Source organism: Ursus arctos, unplaced genomic scaffold (genome assembly GCF_023065955.2).
Source record: "Ursus arctos isolate Adak ecotype North America unplaced genomic scaffold, UrsArc2.0 scaffold_34, whole genome shotgun sequence".
In the NCBI taxonomy this organism is placed as follows: Eukaryota; Metazoa; Chordata; class Mammalia; order Carnivora; family Ursidae; genus Ursus; species Ursus arctos.
Window position 1 is genome coordinate 31,282,282 of NW_026623030.1, and position 8,498 is coordinate 31,290,779.

Genomic DNA, 8,498 nt, shown 5'->3' on the forward strand with positions numbered 1-8,498 from the left:
CATGATCATCAAAGTAGGCTGACCTATTTATTCCAGATTTCAGATTTCTAAGTGGACTCTTTAAGTACCAAAAAGCAAACTGAGCTTTTGTTTTCTGGTAACATTTTCTGGCGATTGTTAATTAGTTCCTTCTCGACAGACTCCCCAGGATAGCGTTAGTTATTGTCACTTTACAGTTGTAGTGTGCTTGTCTCTTCACTTGAGTTACCTGGTATGTGTTTAAGGGATACATGTAAGTGACGCTGCTGAAGGGTGTACAGGCCTGGCGCCTCATTTTCTTGTGCTTTGCAGGTAATGCTCCCCCCCCCCCCCAAATGGAAGGCTTGTGGCAACCCTGCATTGAGCCAGTGTGTTGGCTCCATTTTTCCAACAGCTTTGTTACTTCATATCTCTGTCACATCTTAGTAATTTTGGCAATATTTCACACTTTTCATTACTTCTTATGTTGATCTGCGATCACTGATGATGATTTGCTGAAAGCTCAGCATGTTTTAGCAACATTTTTAATTAAGGTGTGTGCATTGCTTTTCCTTAGACATAATGCTTGTGCACACTTAATAGACTACAGTGTAGTGTAAACATCATTTTTATATAACTTTTATATGCATTGAGAAACAAAAAAAACTCATTTGACGTGGTTTATTGCTACATCTGCTTCATCTTGGTGGTCTGGAGTGGAGCTGCCGTGTCTCCAGGGTAACGCCTATATGTGTGGCTGTAGAGTCAGGGTGCTAAAACGTCACTCTGCCACTTGCCTTCTTGCAAAGTCTGTTTTCCTCACCAGTTTCCTTACATGAAAGAGCATTTACCTGAAAAGATTTGGGACCGTGGCATTTAGGACTGTGTTGGAAGACCAAACTGCAAATATTTCTGAAACACCCTCCACTTTTACTCTCTACTTCAGGAGGGAGGGGATCCCCTCTTTTGACCAAAGAAACTGTTTCTTCTTGGAAGGAGGTGTTTAATGATTTCTGAATGCCTGGTCCTTAATTGTGTTCAGCTCATTGTACAAGATCCAATCTAAAGATACGTGGGGTGAAGAAGGATGGATCACAGAAGGGAAGAGAAAGCTTGCGTAAAGAAGGAATGCCAGATATTTGTAAAGTGTGTCCCCTAAATCTGGAAAATACGAATATGTGTTTTGTCATACATGTTCTGAGGAAGGTTCACACATAGTAAAGAACGAACACCTAAGAGAAGGTCTATGTTCGGCGTACTACTATGCCATGTCAGTTAGATTTTAAGGGTTTCTGTATTGTGTGAGGCAAATCCACATGAAACCTTGCCCAATAGAAGCCAGAAATGTTGACATAATGTTGAAGATAGAAATCAAATATTGTGGGAAAGGCTAATGTAACATTAAGGTCTTAATCTTAAATGAAAAAGAAAATTTAGGGCACCTGGCTGGCTCAGTCAGTGAAGTGTGCAACTCTTGATCTCAGGGTTGTGAGTTCGAGCCCCATGGTGGGTGTAGAGATTTTTTCAGAATAAAATCTTTTTTTTTTTTTAAGATTTTATTTATTAGAGACAGCCAGTGAGAGAGGGAACACAAGCAGGGGGAGTGGGAGAGGAAGAAGCAGGCTCCCAGCGGAGGAGCCTGATGTGGGGCTCGATCCCACACGGGATCACACCCTGAGCCGAAGGCAGACGCCCAACCGCTGTGCCACCCAGGCGCCCCCCAGAATAAAATCTTTAAAAAAAAAAGAAAAAAGAAAAAGAAAGTTTACCAGATAAATGAAATTTAACAGAATGAATAGATCTACAACTAGTAAACAGAAAGGAAAAGTAAAAATTTGAATCTCTGGCTTGAAAAATCTACCTAGTCCTTCTAACCCTGCCCCAGCCCCAGGACGGAAAGAAGTTCCAGAGACTTTTAGTAATAGTTGATAATTCTCAGGAAAATTCAAGGAACGATAACCCAGCATTTTACAAATTTTCCCAAAAATTGACACGTGGGGGATAAATGACTTGCAAAATATGTTTATGAATATAGTTGAAAATAAACTAAATGTTATTATAGCAAAATGAATCTAACAATGTGGAGGGTTTTTTTTTAAGTCATGACAATATTAAGTGTAGCAGACTTGTAGTCATGAGCCCAGTGTCCCTTCATTACCAACAGAATTACTGTACTTTTCATAATGACAAATGCGCCCAGCCAAAAAGCCACATTTCTCCACTGTCTTTGTAGCAAAGTACGAGCTTGCTGCTAAATTCTGAGTAATGAGATAGAGGTTGCCAATCGTGTCTAATGTGAAGGTTGTCAAGAAAACAGCTGAGGAAAGCTCCTCAGTGTCCTGTGATCATTCCTCACTTTAATACACGGCACACATGGTGCTTGGAGATGGAGCAGCCACTGCAGAGCCTGGATATATCTGGAAGACAGAAGCCGTCTGCCGCAGGGCTATCTGGTATACCAGCCCCACACCACCAGCTGGGAATCTTCTACATAAGGGGAAATGGACTGCCTTGTTTAAGCCACCTTTCTTTTTTGGGTAGGAAGAGAGTTGGTTCTGTGATATGCAGTGGAATGTGACCCTATAAAAATACATTATGATGTTTGGGAAATTTAATAATAGAAAATCTTTTCATAGAATTAACTACACTACCAGATAAAAGAATGGCCATATGATTATCTCAGTGTGTGTAGATAACACATTTGATGGAATTTAATACCATAGATTATTTTTAAATATTATTAAATTAGGAATGGAAATTAAGTCCTTTACTTTTGCAAGGAGTATGTTCCAAAAACTGACAAATGTTGCACTTAATGGTAGATGTATACCTTTATATTAAGAGAATTACACAGATGCTCATCACTCTTACTGACAGCGTATGACAGTTCTAGCCAATGTGTGAAAACTAAGGGATTGAGGGAGAGGGCAGAAAAAAAGGTCCGTTGTTTGGAGATGTGGTTGTCTCTTTAGGAAAGCCAAAATAAGTTTCAGGCAAATATTTAGACTTGCAAATAGAGTAGGACTTGTACGGGATATATAACCAGTTTTCAACAATCAGTTTTTCCTCTGGCTAAACAGGATAACGTACAGCATCTTGGAAAACAGAACCCGAGCCCAAGTGAACGTAGCAGTGGAAAGTAGAGAACACTTTATAGAAGAAAAGAGAGTTGCTGCTCTCATCTTTGGTGAAATGCAGCAGAGGAGAGGGTGGGCATGGCATATGGGGCTGAGACAAGCTAGAATCCCAAAGCCCCCGCCGTGAAGGAGTGTGCAGCCAACTCTTTGCCATGGGTCTTCATGGAACCCTTGGTAGGGGAAGCTTTAAAAAATCCTGTCAAGATGCCAGGTCCTCCTTTAAGTGCAAGGCAGATACTCTCTGAAGGCAGAAAGGTGGACAGGGCAACAATTGAGGGAAATCCTTTAGAAGCACTCCGGACTTTTGGGCTGAGGGAAGGGTAGAGAACTGAGAACACACTATCCCCTCCCGGCCTCCCCCCCCCCCCATATAAGAGAACCATCCCCAGGCACTTAAATCTTTCTATTAAAAAAGGTGGGAGATGGGTCAGGAGAACTGTAGGTCTTCCCAGAGGGCTGGGTACTGTCCTCAGAGGAGCCAGAGACGACAAGCCGCGCTGCAACGTCTCCGGCAGCTTGGAAATCATAAGAATTGGAAAGCAGAGAGACTTCACTAACCCAGGAATCCGTCAAGCTCAAGGCAAGGAGGCAGTTGACGCGGTTGTGAAAGCCGGCAGCTTCCTAGAACTCTGCTTTTCCTCCTCGCTGTTTACCCAAGAGCAGCAAACGCATGTGCTCGCTCCAAAACGTCCCAAGAATATGCATTTTCACTGATAATAGATGAACTGCCAACAGTTCAAAGTTCCAGCCGTTGAATGGATAAACAAGTTGTGATGTAATGGAACCTCAGAATTCGACACCACAGTGCAACACCCGCCCTACAGACTCGTGTGGAAGGTGCCGTCCACTCGGTAACTAGAAACGGCACTGACCCTGCCCCGCGCCCCACGGCCTGGAAGGTCTGTCGCCTCGCAGGTGAAGGGGCCTCGTTGGAGCAGAGACCACTGCCTAACCACCCCTGAGCCTGAGGCACGAGGAAAACTGATTAATGCTCACCTCGTCTTTTTGAACAGTTTTGTTGTTTGTTCATTGTGGATTCTCTGGTGTTAATTTATATTTTTGAGCATCTTGCACTAAAATACTGTTTATCTTGATGACGGTGTTTGTGTATGCTTCGCTCGCCTCACCCCAGTCCTGGCCTTATTGGGAGGGTGCAGCACCTTCACACAGCCTGCGCCTCCATAGCTCTAGGCTGCAGGGGTGTGGGCGCCCCAGCTGCCGAGTCAACGTGGGGAGCTGGAAACGCGAGGAAGCAAGCTCGGAGGCATGCCCTGGTGTTGGGGCTGCCGGACCGTGACCCGGAACAGGACCCTGCAGCGCTCTGACCCACTGCAAGGTGTTCAGCTGGCAGTGCAGCTCATCAGACGCATCCAGCTTGTGCAAGAAAGGGGTTCAGCCCTCTAGCGGGGCTGTCAGTCTGAACTGCTGCTGTCACAGCAAAAACGGGAGCCACTCCTCATGGCCTCTGGGACAGTGCTTTAAATTGAAGGTCCTGTTTTCCTGTTCCCTGTCCCCACCCACACCTGCCTACTTCCAGGAGAGAAAGGCTGGCTGAACCACCTCAGGCTCTTGTTTGTGTTCCTTAGTCCTTCGCAGAACTTCACCCGGGACGTTAGATCCCGCCTGCCCTTCTCTGTCAGCGGCCTCTTTCCCAGGGTTTCCCGGGAGACTGGCTCCCGATAGTCCTGTGATTGAGCCAACCGGTCAGCACCAGGCAGTCCTCCCAAAGTGCTGTCTTCCTCATCGTCATCGTTTTGTTTCTTACGTACACTACCTTTTTAAATAGCACTGACAAAATGTTCTCAAATTTATTGTCACATTTACTCTTCAGAGCAGTCCCGTGAGGTTGACATCTACATTTTACAGAAGAGGACCCTGAAGCTTGGAATGCAACTAATGAATCGTTGAACACTACATCAAAAACTAATTTGTACACTATTTTTAACACATTTAAAATCTGGTAAGGTAGATTCCTTCATATTACGTTTACTTTTTAGAAAAACCTGGTGGGGGCGCCTCACCAGCTCAGTTGGAGGAACATGTGACTGTTGGTCTTGGGGTCATGGTTTTGATCCCCACATTGGATATAGGGATTACTAAAAATAAATAAACTTGGGTGGGGGAGTGTCTGATGATTCTTGTACTTTCCCCCAATTAGGTGAATACATTTTTAAAATCCCCGATCCACAGAAGGCTGGGAGGCAATCTAGATCAGCCTCCTAAGAACCACTGTTTTACCCTGAACCCCTCTTCCTTCCAGGGAATTACCTTCATCACCATGGGTTCCTCTGAGGGAATTCATGTCCATTCTCACTGCCCCCTGAACCGTCCTCGATGGCCCCAGGGTAAGAGCCTCTTGGGAGATTTGTCAGATTTGTGGCATGTCTGTTTGCGTAGTATGGCATTTTGTAGCTGTGGGAGGCCAGTCCTTTGGATCCCTTTTGAGCATTGACTAATTATCTCAATCCCATGAAAGGTTCTGTTATTATACCCTTATTACGAAAAATGAAAGAAGGTACAGAGAGAATAACTTGGCCAAGGTCATATAGTAGTCAAGGAATCGAACTGGGAGTCCACCCCAGGTAGTCTGGGTCCTGGAGAGAACAGAAAATCTGGAAGTAGCAGGTAAGTGTGCTTTAGAATGTATTATGTACTGATGATTGCATCCATATTCGAGAGTGTGGGAGAACAGGAAAGAGGAGCCTTTATTTACAACGAGCACGGGTCAGTTACCTTTTGTTGCAAGATCAAGCCTCTACTCAAAGTGAGGCTTATGAAGAGTTTGTCCCAATTTAGAAAACTTAGAAATAGTTATGTGCTGAAGTTAAGAACGTAGGCTTCCTTGTTTGTCAGGTAAAAGGCCAGAGGACCTCTGGAAACTGTTTTAAAACTCACTGGGAACAAGGAAACGTAATCTAAGCTCAGGTGTGGGGGCAGGAGATTCAAATAATAGCATCTTACTTGGGACATACTGAGTGTTCAGTAAATGGCAACTGAAAAAAATCAACTGATATATTAGTGAATTAGGATCATATAATTTGTTGAATTACATTTGAATTTAATAATGTAGATACTTTTACATTTTATATTTTTATTTTTTATAATAATTTTTTATTGTTAGTCACCATACAGTACATCCCTGGTTTTTGATGTAAAGTTCCATGATTCATGACTTGCGTATAACACCCAGTGCACCATGCAATACGTGCCCTCCTTACTACCCATCACCAGTACTTTTACATTGTAGGTTCCACTGAGTTTCTCAGTTCACCGGAGAGCAATCAGGAATATTCTGATTGAGCGTCTCGTGTGTCCTAGAGAAAGAGCCTACGACTGCATTAACAGATTTCGCTGTGAAGCAATTTCTCACTTCCCCTGTGTTCACCCATATTTGGGCTGCTTCAGCCTCACTCTACAGTCGACCCTTGAACACGCAGAAGTTAGGGATGCCAACCCCGTGCAGTTCAAAAGCCATGTATAATTTTTTGACTCCCCAAAATCTTAACTATTGATAGCCTACTGTTGACCAGAAGCCTCACTGATAACATAGTTAACATAGTTTACACGTTACATGTATTTTATATTGTATTCTTACAATAAATTAAGCTAGAGGGGAAAATGTTATTAAAATCGTAAGGAAGAGAAAATACATTTAAGGTACTGTATTTATTTTTAAAAATCCAGGTATAAGGGGACCCATGCAGTTCTTTTTTTTAGATTTTTATTTATCCATTTGACAGAGAGAGAATGAGAAAGAGCACGAGCAGGGAAAGCGGCAGGCAGAGGGAGAGGGAGAAGAGGGCTGCCTGCTCACGACCTGCGCGGAGGCAGACGCTTCAGGGACTGAGCCACCCAGGCACCTTGGACCCCATGCAGTTCTAAGCCACCTTGTTCAAGGGTCATCTGTACTTGGTCATTCAGGACTGCCCCCTACAACCCTGTTGTCTTCCCTTTCCACTCCTTGAAAAGAACCCTAAAAACAGAATCCTCTTTTTAGAAAAGGTAGAAAACATGGGTAGGCAAAAAGAAGAAAATTAAAATGCCCAATAAAAGTAATGAAGTAAAACAATTCTATCACCCAGGTTCAACCGGGGTTTAACAATGTGGCATATATCATCTTACGTTTGTACTTTTCAAACAGGCTCAAATCAAACTGTCTTGTTATACAGCATTTTTATTGTACAATGTATCACGATCACGGGCAGTTCAGCATTCTTCCGAAGCATAATTATGAATAACCTTCCAGGAGCCCGTCCTCTTTGTGAAGTGTGATTTTTTATTTTTTTTAGCAAATCTTTCGCCAGACACTTAGATTGTTTCCATATTTGCACTTGGACAAACGCTGAAATGTTGATCTTTCTGCGCATGTGTTTTGCATAAGCTTAAATAGATAAGGTTTGGCGTCAGAGAATCTTTCCAGTAAGACCTTGACCACCTGTGAAAACCAGCTCGAAGTCATCCTGGACCTCATTCTGGAGCTTGTGTGAAAGAACCCACAGCTTAAAGACCCCCTGGGCAGAGGCTAGACCGTGTCCAAGCCAGGACCTGGGCAGTTTAGTGATTTCCACCCATCTTTTGACCCAGGTCTGGGAGAGCCTGGGACCCGCTCAGGGGCCATCGTAGCTCAGAAGATCTCTGGGTTGGACACGCGCTCAGGATCGCGTGGAGGTCGGCCCGAGCTGTCCCGGGTGGCCTCGCTGGTGTGTGTGTGTGTGTGTGTGTGTGCGCGCGCGTGCACCTCTGTTGCGACCCCGTCCGGGGGGGGGGGGTTCTGGATTTGAAAGGCGCCCTCCTCTCGCCGGGGCCAGGGTGGGGGTGTGCATCTCAGCGCAGGAGGGGGACGTCTGGCCCAGGAACTGCGGCCTCAGCTGGGCTCTGGCTCCCCTGTGCACCCTGGCTTGTGGCGTGGGGTCAGTCAAAGGTCACAGCTTTCTTCTGCCCCCGCGGGCACGAGGGTCGTGCCACTTTCTCCTCCAGACTCTCTCCGCAGCCCACGACCCCCCAGACCCTGGCCCCACTCCTTTCTGGGCCTGAGGACGCGCCGAGCCAGGCTCGACTGCGCCTCCGAACCCCCCGAAACTCCCGGTTACTCCGGGACCCCAACAACTTCTCGGCCTCCCCAGAACCCGCGCGAACCCAGGCGGACTTCCTCTGCACAGGGTACTCCGGGGCGCAGGCCCAGAGGCCCGGGTCGTCGGGCGGAGCCCTCGCCCCATTGGCCGTGGGCTCCATACTTTGTAGCGACTGCTCCTTCCGCAACGCCGGGCACCTCCTCCCCGGAGGTGCGGGCAGAGCACGTGCGGCCAGCGCGGAAGCGGGGCGCGGCGACCTGGCGGGCGGGGGCCGCTGGGCAGGAGTTTCGGCCTTTGCCGGGGAGCAGCGCGCCCCGAAAGGTACGGGAGG